This window comes from Suricata suricatta, chromosome 9, assembly GCF_006229205.1.
Source record: "Suricata suricatta isolate VVHF042 chromosome 9, meerkat_22Aug2017_6uvM2_HiC, whole genome shotgun sequence".
Taxonomy (NCBI): domain Eukaryota; kingdom Metazoa; phylum Chordata; class Mammalia; order Carnivora; family Herpestidae; genus Suricata; species Suricata suricatta.
Genome location: NC_043708.1, coordinates 55,501,286 through 55,515,148, shown reverse-complemented (window position 1 = coordinate 55,515,148; position 13,863 = coordinate 55,501,286). Strand labels below are relative to the sequence as shown.

Here is a 13,863-nt window from a genome sequence, read left to right as displayed (position 1 = left end):
TTCTTGCCCTCTCCATCCTTCTTCAAAACGAGCAAATTTCTTCCATAGTCACATCTTGCTCTAACTCCAGCTGGAAATATTTTTTTTTTTTGGTTGTGTTTTGTTTTGTTTTTTTGTATTTAAGGACCTACATAACTAGATCAGAACCACTGATTGGTGGGGTAATCTTCCCATCTCAAGTTCCTTAACTTAATCATACATGCAAAGTCTCTTTTTTTCCATGTAACACAACATATTTACATGCTGCAGGGTTTAAGACATGGGAATTTTGGGGGAGACCATAATTCTGCCTACCACATTTAAAAAATATTTAATTTCTTTAAATGTTATAGGTCTATTCAGATTTTCTGTTTTCTATTTTCAGTATTTCTGAATCTGGGTAATTTTTGTCTGAAATTTGTACATTTGAAATATATTATCTAATTTGTTGGCATACATTTCTTTATGTTATTTTATTATAGTTTTAAAATCTTTGAGATTGGTGAGTATGCCCTATCTTTCATATATATTTTAATGAATTGAGTCTCCTCCCTGCCTCCATCCTTCTCTCTCACTCACCCTCTCTCTCTCAAAATATTTCTTGATCTGAAACTTTATTAATTTTGGTGATCTTTAAAAAAACTTGTCTTTATTGAATCTCTCTATTGTTTTTTTTTTTACCTCTATTTCATGTATTTACATTCTGATATTTATTATTTCCTTTGTTTTGCTTGATATAGGTTTAGCTTGCTTTTTTTTCTTTCTTTTTTTTTTTGTTTTAGTTCTTAAAGTGGAAGTTTACATTTTTTTTAGTTCTTAGGGTAGAGATTTATAGCCATAATATCCCTCCAAAAAATATTTCAGCTGATATAAAAACAAAACAAGACAAAAAACACCTGGTTTTATTACTGTTGTTGTTTTGCTTTATGGTAAAAATTTTGTTATTTAGATTTAGCCATCTGGATGCAGTTTAGATGATTTTGATGTTGTTGGCAAGTTCCAACTCATCATGGTGAGAAGCCAGTGAAACATATGCCTTTTTTCCAGTGGGTCTTATCAGGGTATTGACTTTGTCCTTGTCAGTGTCATAGAGCTTCTTCACAGCCTGTTTGATTTGGTGCTTGTTGGCCATGACATCTGCAATGAACAAGTGTATTGTCTTCTATTTTCTTCATGGCTGACTTGGTAGTCAGGGGTATCTTTCTGACAGCATAATGGTCAAGCTTGTTTTTCCTGGGGGTGCTCTTTCGAGGATATTTGGGCCGCAGTGTCTTGAGCCAGGGGATACATGGAATTTTTTTTTTTTTTTTTTTTTTTTGGTGACTGTGGCCTCCTTTTAGCACCACTTTCTTGGCCTTCAAAGCTTTGGCTTTGGCTTTGGGAGAGGCAGGGAACTTCTTCTTTGCCTTTGGGACTATTTCATGAAAGGGATTTCAAATATCATAAGTTTTAATGTATTTTTGTTTTTAGTCACAACAAAATATTATCCTTGTGATTTCTTCTTTGACCTATTGGTTATCTTTAAGTGTGTTAATTTCCAATATTTTTGAATTCTACAATTTCTTTCTCTTATTAATGTATAATTATACTGTTGTCAGAAAAGATATTTTGTATGATTTCAATCCTTTGACATTTCTTGAGTCTTATTTTATGGACTAGCATAGGGTCTATCCTAGAGAATGTCCCATCTACACCTGAAAAGAATGTATATTCTGATGCTTTTGAGTGGATGTTTTATTTCTAGTTGGTTAATAGTGCTGTTCAAATTTTCTATTTTCTTATTGTCAAGTGTCAGAATCCATTTGTTGTGACAAGTCACATATGACAAAGATCACTGTTTTTGCTGAGATACAGCCATTTGTCTTGAATGAGTGGTCCTGGAATTATTGCAATCTTTTGTTAATTTCAGAGTTGTGAAGGTGTTGCTTTTCATAATTTTTCCTTCTTCCTTCTTAATGGAGGAGTGTGTGTATGTGTGTGTGTGTGTGTGTGTGTGTGTGTGTGTTTGTAAATGCTTCTTTTGGACATTGTCTATTTTTTTCTTACTATAACCAATATTGAGTCTTGGCCCACCCCCTGTTGCTTGGCCTGATTCTTGTCTTGGCCTATCCCTTGTCCCTTACTACCTTCATGACTTAAGCAAATTCTCAAGTTCTGTTTCAGGATCTCTATTTATAAAAGTGCTACATTAATAACCACTCATAGAATTCTTGTGAAAACAATACACCAAGCAATTAATAAAGTAACTGAATAGAGTATATGCCAAGAAAATGATAGTTTTTAAATGTGACTAGTTAAAGGGCCCTTCTCTTTCCAACAGTGGGACGTTGTAGAAGTTTCTTTATGTCCAGATTTCCAGACTACTCAGACTATTCAGTGATGCTTATTTCAGTGTACAGTGAAAGGCACAAGCGGTGGCTGGTCTGTTTCTCACACTTGTGAATTCTTTTGCTGAGTCACTGGTTATGTTCAGGTGGATATTTACTTGCCCCATTCACTGGGGAAGCTACTGATCACACAGTTGTGAGAACTTACAGTTTTACCAAATGGAAAATAATTTATTGATTTTTCTTCAGGATTAACAGGTTTTTTAAAAATGCATTCCACTTTCTATAGTTTCTTTTATTTGTCAAAACATGTTGGCAGTTGGGTATGATCTGCTAATATGTACTCCTAAGTTACCTTATATGTCTGGTAGATTAGCCTTGGTCTTTTATAATTGATGTTTGTCAGTAGTCTTGTTAAACATGCAAAACTTGATCATTTGTAATTTTCAGTGACAGTTCCTCCTCTTTCTATTTTCCTACTCTCTCTTAAGTATAAAGTTTACAATAGGGAATTCTGTCTTTCATTGTAGAAGTCAGAGCAACTCCATCAACTCTTGTCAAAAGAATATGTGCACTTGATATAAACTTGCTTTTCAGAGCATTTATGTCTGGGATTCAATTTGAAGCAGCTGAGGCAAAATGAAACTCCTGGTTAAAATCTGTCCATTTGTGGACTCAGCAGCAGTTTGCCAAGCGGTGGTGGAAGCATTGTTCTGGATAATTGTTGGTTTTGGCCTTCTAGAACTGCTTCAGTTTCTGCTCATTTTCCAAAATGTTTCTTTTTCATTAACATAACTATAATTGGTCCCCATTTCATAGAACTAAGCATCCTATTAGATGACAAGATTTGCATAATCTGGCCCAACCTTCTTGGTACCTTCGTCATTTTGCCTGCCATTCTAGCTGAGATACTCTGTGCCTCAGCCACACTGAACTTCATGCTATTGTTTTAAGTGGTAAGTTTACAGTTTTGAATTGCGTCTGTATTAGTTTTATGCTATTGACATAACAAATTACCATAAACTTAATGGTCTAACCAATTATTTTTTTATTACAGTTCTATAGTCAGAGGTCTGTTCCAGATATTACTGCACTAAAACAAAGATCTGAAACAAAGATGTCAAGAGAGTTCTTCTACTTTCTTGAGGCTCTGAGGAATGATCTCTTTCCTTATGCTGGGAGGATTCAGTCTCTAGTGGTTGTAGGACTGAGGTCCCTGTTTTCCTGCTGGCTCTAAACTAAAGGTCATTCTCATCTTCTACAAGGTCACAGAATTCTTTGGTTAATGGTCCCCCCATCATCATCAAAGCCAGTAATTGCAGGTCAAGTCCTCACCATGTGTCATCTTTCTGAGTTGTCTCTTTCTTTGACCACAGCCTGAAAAGATCCTTCACTTTTAGAACTATGTGATTCTATGTACATGTAATACAGGATAATCTCCCCATATCAAAGGCCATTCTTAATTACACCTGTAAAGTTGCCTTTGTCATATAAGTTAACATATTCACAAAGCTCCAACCACTAGGTGATGGACGTCTTGAGGGACCATTATTCTACCTAGTACAGTCTACTCTTTGGCCTCAAAAGATTCAAATTTTTACCACATACAAAATATATACAATCCAACCCAATATGCCCCCAAAGTCTTAATGTATTGTAGCATCAACTCTAAGTCCAAAGTCTTACCTAAACCTTATAAGCTGAAAAATCTGAAATATCATTATCTATATCATCCAAATTAGGTATATGTGAGGTTGTGATAATTTATCTTTGGCATATTTTCTTCCCATCAGTGGACATGTGAAACTAAAGAACAAATTATCTGCTCCCATAATATATTGTGGGACAGGAATAGGATAATACTTATAGACATCCTATTTCAAAAAGGGATAACATGGAAGGAGAAAGGAGTCACCAGTCCCAAGAAATTTTGAAATTCAGTCTGACACACCCCATCAAATTGCAAGACCTGCAGATAATCCTTGGTAGTTTGTGGCTCTATCTTCTATCTTCTAGACTCTACTCTCTGTCATTCTTCTTTTTTCATTAAAGACACAAGTGTTGGCAGCTGAAAGTTTTGTCAGCCTGTTTTCCTGCCCTTAGTATTTGGAAGGGAGGGTGGCGTGGTACGCAGATATGGCCTTCTCTTGTTTGCTACTTCTTGTCCCTTTCAGTCCAAGCTGGTGGTGTCTCTGCCTGCATAAAGTACTTAAGAACCTTTTGAGTGCCCTGTATATACCACTGAGATTTATGTCATTAGCAGACGGATTGTCCATAGACCTTTCCTAGATAATCCTATCACTATTTTTGGCTTTTGCTGAGATGGGTGGGGGTTAATGCCCTTAAGCTTCCTAGATCCCCTAAACCTAGGGGTTTAAATGAGATCTATGATCCACACTTTTAGTCTGTCCAAAGAACCTTTCATGTAACTGAATACTCTTGACTCCTTGATCTTTCTGAGGCAAAAGGTTGTAAAGACACATTCCCAGGTTTTTTCTTTTGTTTTTGTTTTTCCTTTTGTTTTGTTTCTTTTTGTCTAGAACATGCTTCCCAACAGTGAATCTCTTAATTTTAGCATTTTTTGCAATCCAGATAGTCTGAAAATTTCTCAAATCCTGAAGTTCTTCTTCCTATTCATTTAACATTCCCCCTCCCAAAATTCTCACATTTTTACTATAAGCTTCAAGAAGATCATCTAACACTTGCTTAGAAATCACCTCAGATAAATATCCAAGGTCAAAACTTGTTTTCCACTTAACTGCAGGACACATTTCTACTAAGCTTTCTCCCACTGTATAACAAAGAATCACCTTTCCTCTAGTTTCTAGAGACATGCTTCTCATTTCCTTCTGAACCAGCACTGGAATTACCTTCTGGGTTGATATTTGCAACAGCTTATTCAGGATGATTCATATATATCCCCTGAGGCAATTTGGGTTTCCCCTACTCAGATTTCCTTCTGAGTCTTCAACAACAGTGTCATTGATATCCATATTTCTTACAACAGTCTGTTCAAATCGCTCTAGACATTTTCTGTCATGCTCCTCATGACAGATGAATGAGAAAAGAAATATTAACAAGTATAAATTAAAAAAATAAATACTGTAAGCTTCTGAAAGTCCAAAAAATTAACATGCTAATTTTGATAATGAACTGCCTGAAAACCCCCATGATGTTTTCCTTCCCCACCACTTTTTAACCTACTCTGCAGTTACCTCCTCATATTATAATAATTGTATATCAATTACACTGGAGAAAAGAAAAAGATAAATTGGTTATTTATCTAACATCAATGATTGATTTTTTTCTGGTTTTGATATGTTTGAAATGTTTTTTCTTGTTTTAGAACTTGTAATTGGAAATGTCTTATAATTGGAAATGTCATGTAAACATTTTAATTTAAATTGTAAGTTGGTAAAAGTTTTTTCGAGTACTTTCTTTATAAGAATTCTTAAAATTTAAAAAATTTTTTATTTCAGATAGAGAAAGTGAGAGAGTGAGGTAGTAAGCAAGCATGAGCAGTAGGGCCAGAAAGAGAGGGAGCCATAGAAACTGAAGCAGGCTCCAGGTTCTGAGCTGTCATCACAGAGCCCTTTGAGGGACTTGAACTCACAAACTGTGAGATCATGACCTAAGCTGATATCTGGTGCTTAATCGTCTGAGCCACCCAGGCACCCCTCAAGTATTTTCTTATCTGAATTGTAAGATTTCAGCGTACATACAGTTTTCCCTTGTATTTTCTAATCTTAAATAACATTTGAATTTTCATGGTCATTAATCATTTTGTCAATGATTCATTACTGCTATATATTATGGGGATTATTTTATTGTTGTTAATGTCACTATTTTGTTTCAACTGAGAAATAAAGTTAAATATATTTCCAATATGTTAATATTATTTCACTTCTCTTCATGAATTGTGTGATCAAAAAATACAAGAGCCTTTTTGATATAACAACCATTGAGTTAATGATGAATTTGTTTATATAGGAGCTTTATCGTTAGAGTATATATTTTTTAGGTCATTTCAGTTTCAAAGTAGCATTTTTGTAAATCATTTCAAAGAACAGCCGTCTTCATGAGAACAAGATGCAACAGATATAATAAGATGATATGACCTCATATACTGGAATGCATAAAATATGTGACCTCATACATAGACATAAGTCTCTCTTTTTAGTACTTCTACAGATGCAGAGATTCTGATAAATTTTATTTTGTGTCCTCATAAATATTTGTTGTGATCATAATTGTATAAACTGCATCACTGAATGCAAGTAGAAGAGAACTTCTGTTTTGACTAGCTGGCAATAAATGTGGAATCTTTTACCAACAATCATATATATACATATACAGTCATATATACACATATATATGATTATATGATTAATCATATATATGATTAGTAGAAGAAGTTTTCCACAGACTAAAATCTGGTTCAGTACATTTCAATCCCTTTTCCCCTTTCTTACTAATAGTTTTATTTCTAGATGCCATAGAATATGTGCATTTGCACCCTTCACCCTAGCTCTACACCTTTATGTTACAGTGCCAGATGAATGAATTATCACGTCAGTAGCTAGAGTCTAGGAGAAAGGCCAGCAATAACTTAACTATACATGGAAATGATACATATATACCATTAGACTCAACCTAATTATATTCTCAATTCAGATGATCTTAAATTGAATCCCAAAAGTACCTGCACACATTCTAACACCACCAAGTAGGAGGAGAATTATGATGGATGAGAATATAAAGAGAAATAGTAGTCAGCTGATCTTTATTAAAATATTTTACTTTGGCAAATTATACAGAAAGATGAACATGTGAACATATTTTTAGGACCTCTTCTAGGTCTTGGAAGGGGCACAGGCAAATAAGGGACCATAAAGTTTCAAGGAAAATTCCCTCTTCTGGGAAAACTGATCCATTCTAGGTCTTCTGGTATTCAGTTGATGGTGACTCTATTTTTCAAGTAACTCAGTCTGAAGAATTTGAAGTAATTTTTGACTTGATCTTTCATACAGTTTCTATTTCTATTAGTAAATCCTTCAAAATATACTCAAGACTCCAAATGTTTCTTTCCATCCCACTCTATCACTGTGACCTGAGGTGCCATCAACATGCATTTATATTATTTTAATAACTTACTAATTCAACCCTCTTATTTTTCTCTTACTGCCTTTCAGTCTACTCTCAACATGGCAATTCAGGTGCTATATTTTAAGTCAGGGTGCCCAGCACCCTTCCATGGAATTCTTTCTTAAAGTAAGTGCCAAAGTCATTATTGTCACCTATAAGGCCTCCTTGATCTGACTCCCTTAGTTCTTGACATCATCTCCCATTACTCTTTCCCTCCCCTGTGCTGCCACAGCCATGCTGGCCTCTTCACTTGCTCATGAATTCCAGGAACTCTTACAGCCTGTGGTCTAAGCCCTCATGGTTCCTATGCCTGGAGTGACTATGTCCAGATATTACCAAGGCTTGTTTTCTCACTTCCTTTAGGTCTTTACTCAAAAGTAACTTTCGTAAGGACTTCTCTTACCATCTTAACTATAATTTTGCCCTTGTCTTTTTTATTTTTTAAGTTTATTATTGAGAGAGAGAGAGAACGAGAGAGCAAGTGAGCAGGATAGGGGCAGAGAGAAAAGGGAGAGAACCCCAAGCAGGCTCTCCACTGACAGTGGAGAGCCCAATGGATGGCTAAAGCTCACAAGTCATGAAATCATAACCTAAGCCGAGATCAAGAGTAGGATGCTTAACTTACTGAGCCACCCAGGGACCCCACACCCTGGTCTTTTGCCACAGATTCTTCAGATTACTTTTCTTTTCTTAATTTCAGTAATTGTCGTTTTCTAAATGTGTATGTGCTTTTTTTGTATATATATATGTATATATATATATATATTTCATGTATAATCTGTATTTGCTACCAGAATATAAGCTTTATGAAGCAGATATGTTTCTGTATTTTGTTTTATTGTGCCCCTCCCCTCCCTACTGCCTAGAAGGGTGCCTGACATAAGGTAGGTGCTCAATAAATATTTATTAATGAATATTCACTGAAAAGGAATGAATTTTTGACCTTGAGAATCCATAGTCATCTTTTTAAAAAAAAATTAAATGTTTATTCATTTTTGAGACAGAGAGAGAGAGAGAGAGAGAGCGAGCATGAGTGGGGGAGGGGCAGAGAAAGGAGACAGCATCAAAGCAGGCTGCAGGCTCATCGGACCCTTAACAGACCCGGCCACTCAGGGACCCCTACATAGTCATCTTTTATTTATCAGCCTCCTGGATGGCTCCAATTCCTCCAGAGCAGAATTAATAGTATTAGTATATTACAATAGTATTTTTCAATGACCTATAAAATATCATAATCCTGATGGAATTGTACCTAGTTGTTCAGCATTCTTCTTTAGTCTTTACAGTATTGAATTCTCTTAGGTTGGGTTTGTGTTTTGATCATTTTCATATTCTGAGTGTATGGTCTATTGACTGTAACATGGTAAGAATTTGAATAATCATTAAAATAATCATAAAACTAAGTGAATATATTGGCTAAATGTTGATAACAAATTTTATTGTGAGGCATAAAGGTAAAGGCTGTTCTCTTTTTAAGTAAGAACTCCAGATTAAAAAAAAGTTGACAAACCAGAATCTTTAATTGAAAAATCCAAGTCAGAGAATCCTTAGAGTTCTATGCTCAGCAAGAAAGTAGTGCTTTAGTAGCTACTGAAGTTGCAATCAGAAAAGAGTCCTTAATGGATTACTCAATTAAACCAGCTGTTTAGAAATCCTAAAGCATGTAATAAAGGCACTCTTGGGCCTAAAAGGCCATTTAGTATTTTTCATGTCAATGAAAAGGGGAGAATAGCTTGAAATGTTCTGGAGATCCTTTTCATTTGTGGACTGCATTCCAGAGAAGCATTTCTCAAAGAGTATAAAGAAAATTTTGTTCATAGGATTTTGACAATGTTATGTAAAAATAAATAAAAAGGACCTATTAGGTGACTTAAAGTTATTTCTTTACTGCAGGATTTCCCCCAGCCTTTAATATGTGTTGTGATTCACCAAAGAATGGATATAGAAGCCCTCATATTCTAAAAAGATTTTGTTTACTGAACCTTTTTATTTTTATTTTTAATTTGACACCTTTACTTTTAAATAATTTTTAGAGGTGTCTCCACAAACAGCAAATCTTGATGGGACATATGGTTCTGGGGGAAAGCTGTCAGTGACAGAGACCCTGGTATTAGGTAATGTTCTTCCTGGGTTGACACCGTGTGCTGTGACAATACATGACAGTCATGTATTTCATGTCTTTTTATTTAGGAAGACATATCAGCTGGTAGTTCACCGGATCTTCAAGTGCTGCCATAAGGTGAGTTATTCTCTCTATACTGCTTTCTACCAAAGTAGTTCCCCTATGGAGTCTAATGGTTTGAAACTACTGCAATCACTTTGCCAACCACTGTAGATATTTTCAGCAACTGTGATCAAAATATTTTGCAAATGTGAAACATTTTTCTGCTAACCATGTTTAGGACTATCTACATTCCCATTACATTGTTTGGCAGAGGTTGCTTTTTTCCAATGGAATAGTCTCTGTATCTGGAATATTCTTTGTATCTGAAATATTGCACAAGACAGTACAGCAGCTGTGTGAAAAACTGGCTGATTTCAAAGTCATCTCCAGCCTTGTGATTGTCCAAGTTCCAAAATAGAATGAGTATGATTATAGCCTACATAAAAGGTTACAGGCTACAGAAGGGCTGGCTCCAAATGAAATGCCAAATGATGCCACCATGTATTGTACTTTAGACTCATCTAAAACGGAACATATAGAAAACACTTGATTTAATTCAATAAATATTTATTGGGTACCCATTTTATGCAAAATAGTTTGTTTAATGCTAATCACTGGAGCAAAATAACAGTCTCAAAGTTTAATCAGCAAAGCATTTATTGGATGCCCACCAGGATGCTTCCCTTCAATACTGCTATAATTCTGTGTAGTGAGCATTCAACCAAGCCATATGAGCAGCGAATAGAGATAATTGAATGAGTGTAATTGGGAAAGGATTAATAATGATGACAGCCCACTCACTGTAATTCCACATCGGGTCCCATTTTGATTAATCTACAGAAGGGACGTCAGACATGGTTTTGACAGGATTCTGACATGAATATTCCAGGAATTTTATCAATTATCAATCAATTTCCAAGTAATTGGCAACTGAGTCATTAAAACCAAATGGAGAGTGAAAGGTTTATCTAAGCCAAGGTTTTCATTTTTAAGAGATAGGAGGGAACATCAAAGTAAATCCAATATCATGAAGGTGAGTGCTCAAATGAGTCTGGGTGCGAAGAAAGCATGGAACTGTCAGATACTATGATGCAATTCAGAAAAGGGTTCAGGATTGAAAAGGGAATCAAACCATACTTGATATTTTTCAAATATCAACAATTGAGGAAGAGATGAACCCAGGTTAGGATTAGAAACCAAATCAGAAGATCTAGGGGGAAAAAAAGACTAAAGAAAACAACATGAGCAAAAGTTAATGTGATTTGAATGATAGGAGAAGAAGGAACTAGGGAGAGAACACCGTTAGAGCTTGCTTTTTTGCTTCCATATAGAGATTAATTTAAAAAAAAAAAGGCTGGCTTTAAATATTCCTCAGGAAGTTTAGATGCAAGACTATCAGATACGATTTTTTTTCTTTCCTGAAAATGAGCCCCTGTGAGGAGCCATCTTTATGGCTGTACCATTTCATCATCTAAGTAGAAAAGAATTAGGGTCCAAGGGATTTGTCCCATCTCTTGTAGTTTATCTGGGGGTGTGGTAAAAGACTATTCTAGAGAATTGAGGTTAGAAATTTCACGCAGGATTCTTTCCTCACCTATATTTGGATGCTTGACCACTTTTTCTCTCTTACTGGAGGAGGGTGGTGGCTCTGTGATAAGGTAGATGAATGCTTGTAGAAGAATAATGCCATCTAGGCTTAATTTCAACCTACACTCTAGTCAAAGTAAAAGTTGTACCTAGATCAACTTTTGACAACAAAGATATAAAGATTATATTGCCAACATGTATAATATTGTAAGTGTTCTTAGCATATGATGTTTGCATTCAAATAAAGGTGAGGGGTAAAAATTTAATTATGCTAGTATATGATTAAGATATATTATTTCAATTCGAAAAACATTACTCAGTAGCCCTGGAAAACATAATGGGCATTTTTCTTCATCATAGAGCTTACAGTTTAGCATAAATACATAATTAGTAATAATACCTTACAAAGCTATCCTAGTCTGATGAGTTAAGGAATCAATAGGTACATTGGAACTTAACAAGCCTTATAGTTTGGTAACAAATAAGTTGTGATGGAGTATACTGAGCAAAGAAAACTTCCTGACATCAGAAAAAGTCATAATGGCTTCAGTGAATAAAAGTCATGTGAAATGAGTGTGTTAGTCTTCACTATCAGTAGGACAAGCCAATAGTAACTAACACTCATGGACACTTACAATATGTCAGATGTTTGTTATACCTAAATTTATTTGATCCTGACCATAGCCTGAGGAGATGGCTACCATCATTCCCTAAAAGGGGAATGGATTTTCTTAATGTTGATCATCTAATCCAGTGGGGACTGCTTTCAAATATAGGTCTGATTTCAAAGCTCATAACATCTTTATCCCATATTTCTTTGCTAGTGTCTCTTAAATACACAAATAAGGAGGTGAAAATTGTTTAAAAGATGTAGAGCAGATGCCCTTTGAAGCTTCACTTTGCACCCCTCGGCCTGCTTTGGTTTCAGCCTGCAGTGATATTCCAATAGTGCACTGCAAACACTCATGCTCTCCTGCCTCGGAGCTTTCCCTGAAACTATGGGGAGTTTCTCAGCTCATGTGAGTTTGCAGGGGTTATGACATCCTCTGAGTAACCCTTATCTAATGGGTGAGGGTAGTCTAGTTCATAAGGCTCCAGTCCTGTCTCCTGCAGAGGGACACTTCTGAGGCACCTTCCACGATTCCTCAGAGGGCCTCTGGGGGACCGGGACCCAGCTGTCCACACAGGGAACTAGCTCAGTAAGACATACTTCAATTCTCTTGCTTTTCTGTCTCATTTTCTCCACTTCTTCACTCTAACTTCCTAAGATTATTTCCCAAATAGATCACTTCCATTTCAGTCCTTGTCTCAAGTTTTTCTATTAGGGGAATTCAAACTAAGACAGTGGTTTTAAATGTTGGGTTTTTAATTACAATTTACACTGCCTTCCTGTTGGCATCTGTTAGATCTTCAACAAAGAGGAATATGGTATGACATTCTACTTATATTTTACTACCATATGGGAGTCCTCAGATACTTCATTTAAAAAAAAAAACAAGAGCAAAACATGCATAAAATATGACATAAAATCTGAAGGAAATTAAACTACCAAGAAAAGTACCATTGAAACATCTGCTATTATAGAAATTAAACTGCATAGTTAAAAATATTAAAGGCCAAATTCTAACAGTATAAAGTACATTTATGAAGCCGCCATTGTATCCAGAAAAATTATTTATTCCAGCCTCATTGATTTTGTATCATTACATTGATATATATTTGACCATCTCACTAATATTATAAAATAAAGAGTAACTTCTTATAAGCCATTTTAATGGATGCCTCTTGTAAATAAATTTTAAAATGTAATTTGTGTTATTTAATTCAGTGTGTTGTATGGATGGTAGCAATGATTTAGAATTTATCTGAAGTGAAATACCTCGTGATCTTGTTTCCCTATAAAATGCTTCATATTTTTCAGAAATAGTCTTCTAAACCTTCTTTCTATCACTCACACATATTTCAGAAGCAATTGCTATAGTAAAAGGTTAGTCTTTGAGCGTTTCTATGTTTTTCTGTCTCCTTAAAGTGTCAAATATAGGGACATAGAAAAAGCAAACACATTGTATTGAACGATCTATCATTCATTGGAAGGTGATGGATGGGGTCAGATTCATTTAGGCAGTAAATTCACATCCATTTTCTCAGAAATCTTTTTGACATAGTTTTGTAAGTCCTCTCTTTATGTAAAATATTACTTCCTTCTTCTTGTTTCTCCTTTATCTCCATTTCCCCCTCCCTCATTTAGAAGGCAGTGATTTTAGTTACATTGAAGACTTTTAAAAAATCAAACACATCTGATATGTTTAAAGAAAGCCAGTGCTTTGATAATCTAGAACTTTCCAAAGAAAATGAATTACTTTATGAGTTGCCTTCTCATAAAATTCATTAAAATGAGTTAGAAGCAAAGATAATTATTTGTTTCACACACTGAGAAACAGGTGTAGATGCTATTTGGAGATCCAAATGAACATGTCAATTAGTACATTAGGTTTATGTGCAAATGTAGTCTCCTTAATTGCCATGTCTGAGAAAATTTGGCTTTTTTATAAAGTGAGTTTTGGAAAACAGCACTGCTATTCACTCACGAGCTATGATGATAGAATGCTAATGGGTGAATAGAGAATGTTCACACACTGCATCTGGACCTTTTTGGAAATG

The 13,863-nt window shown here is 35.2% G+C and overlaps 1 pseudogene; it reads right to left on the bottom strand.

The window, feature by feature from the left end:
• Nucleotides 1-949: 949 nt before the first annotated feature.
• LOC115302215 overlaps nt 950-13,863 on the bottom strand; it is a 25,119-nt pseudogene continuing 12,205 nt past the window's right edge.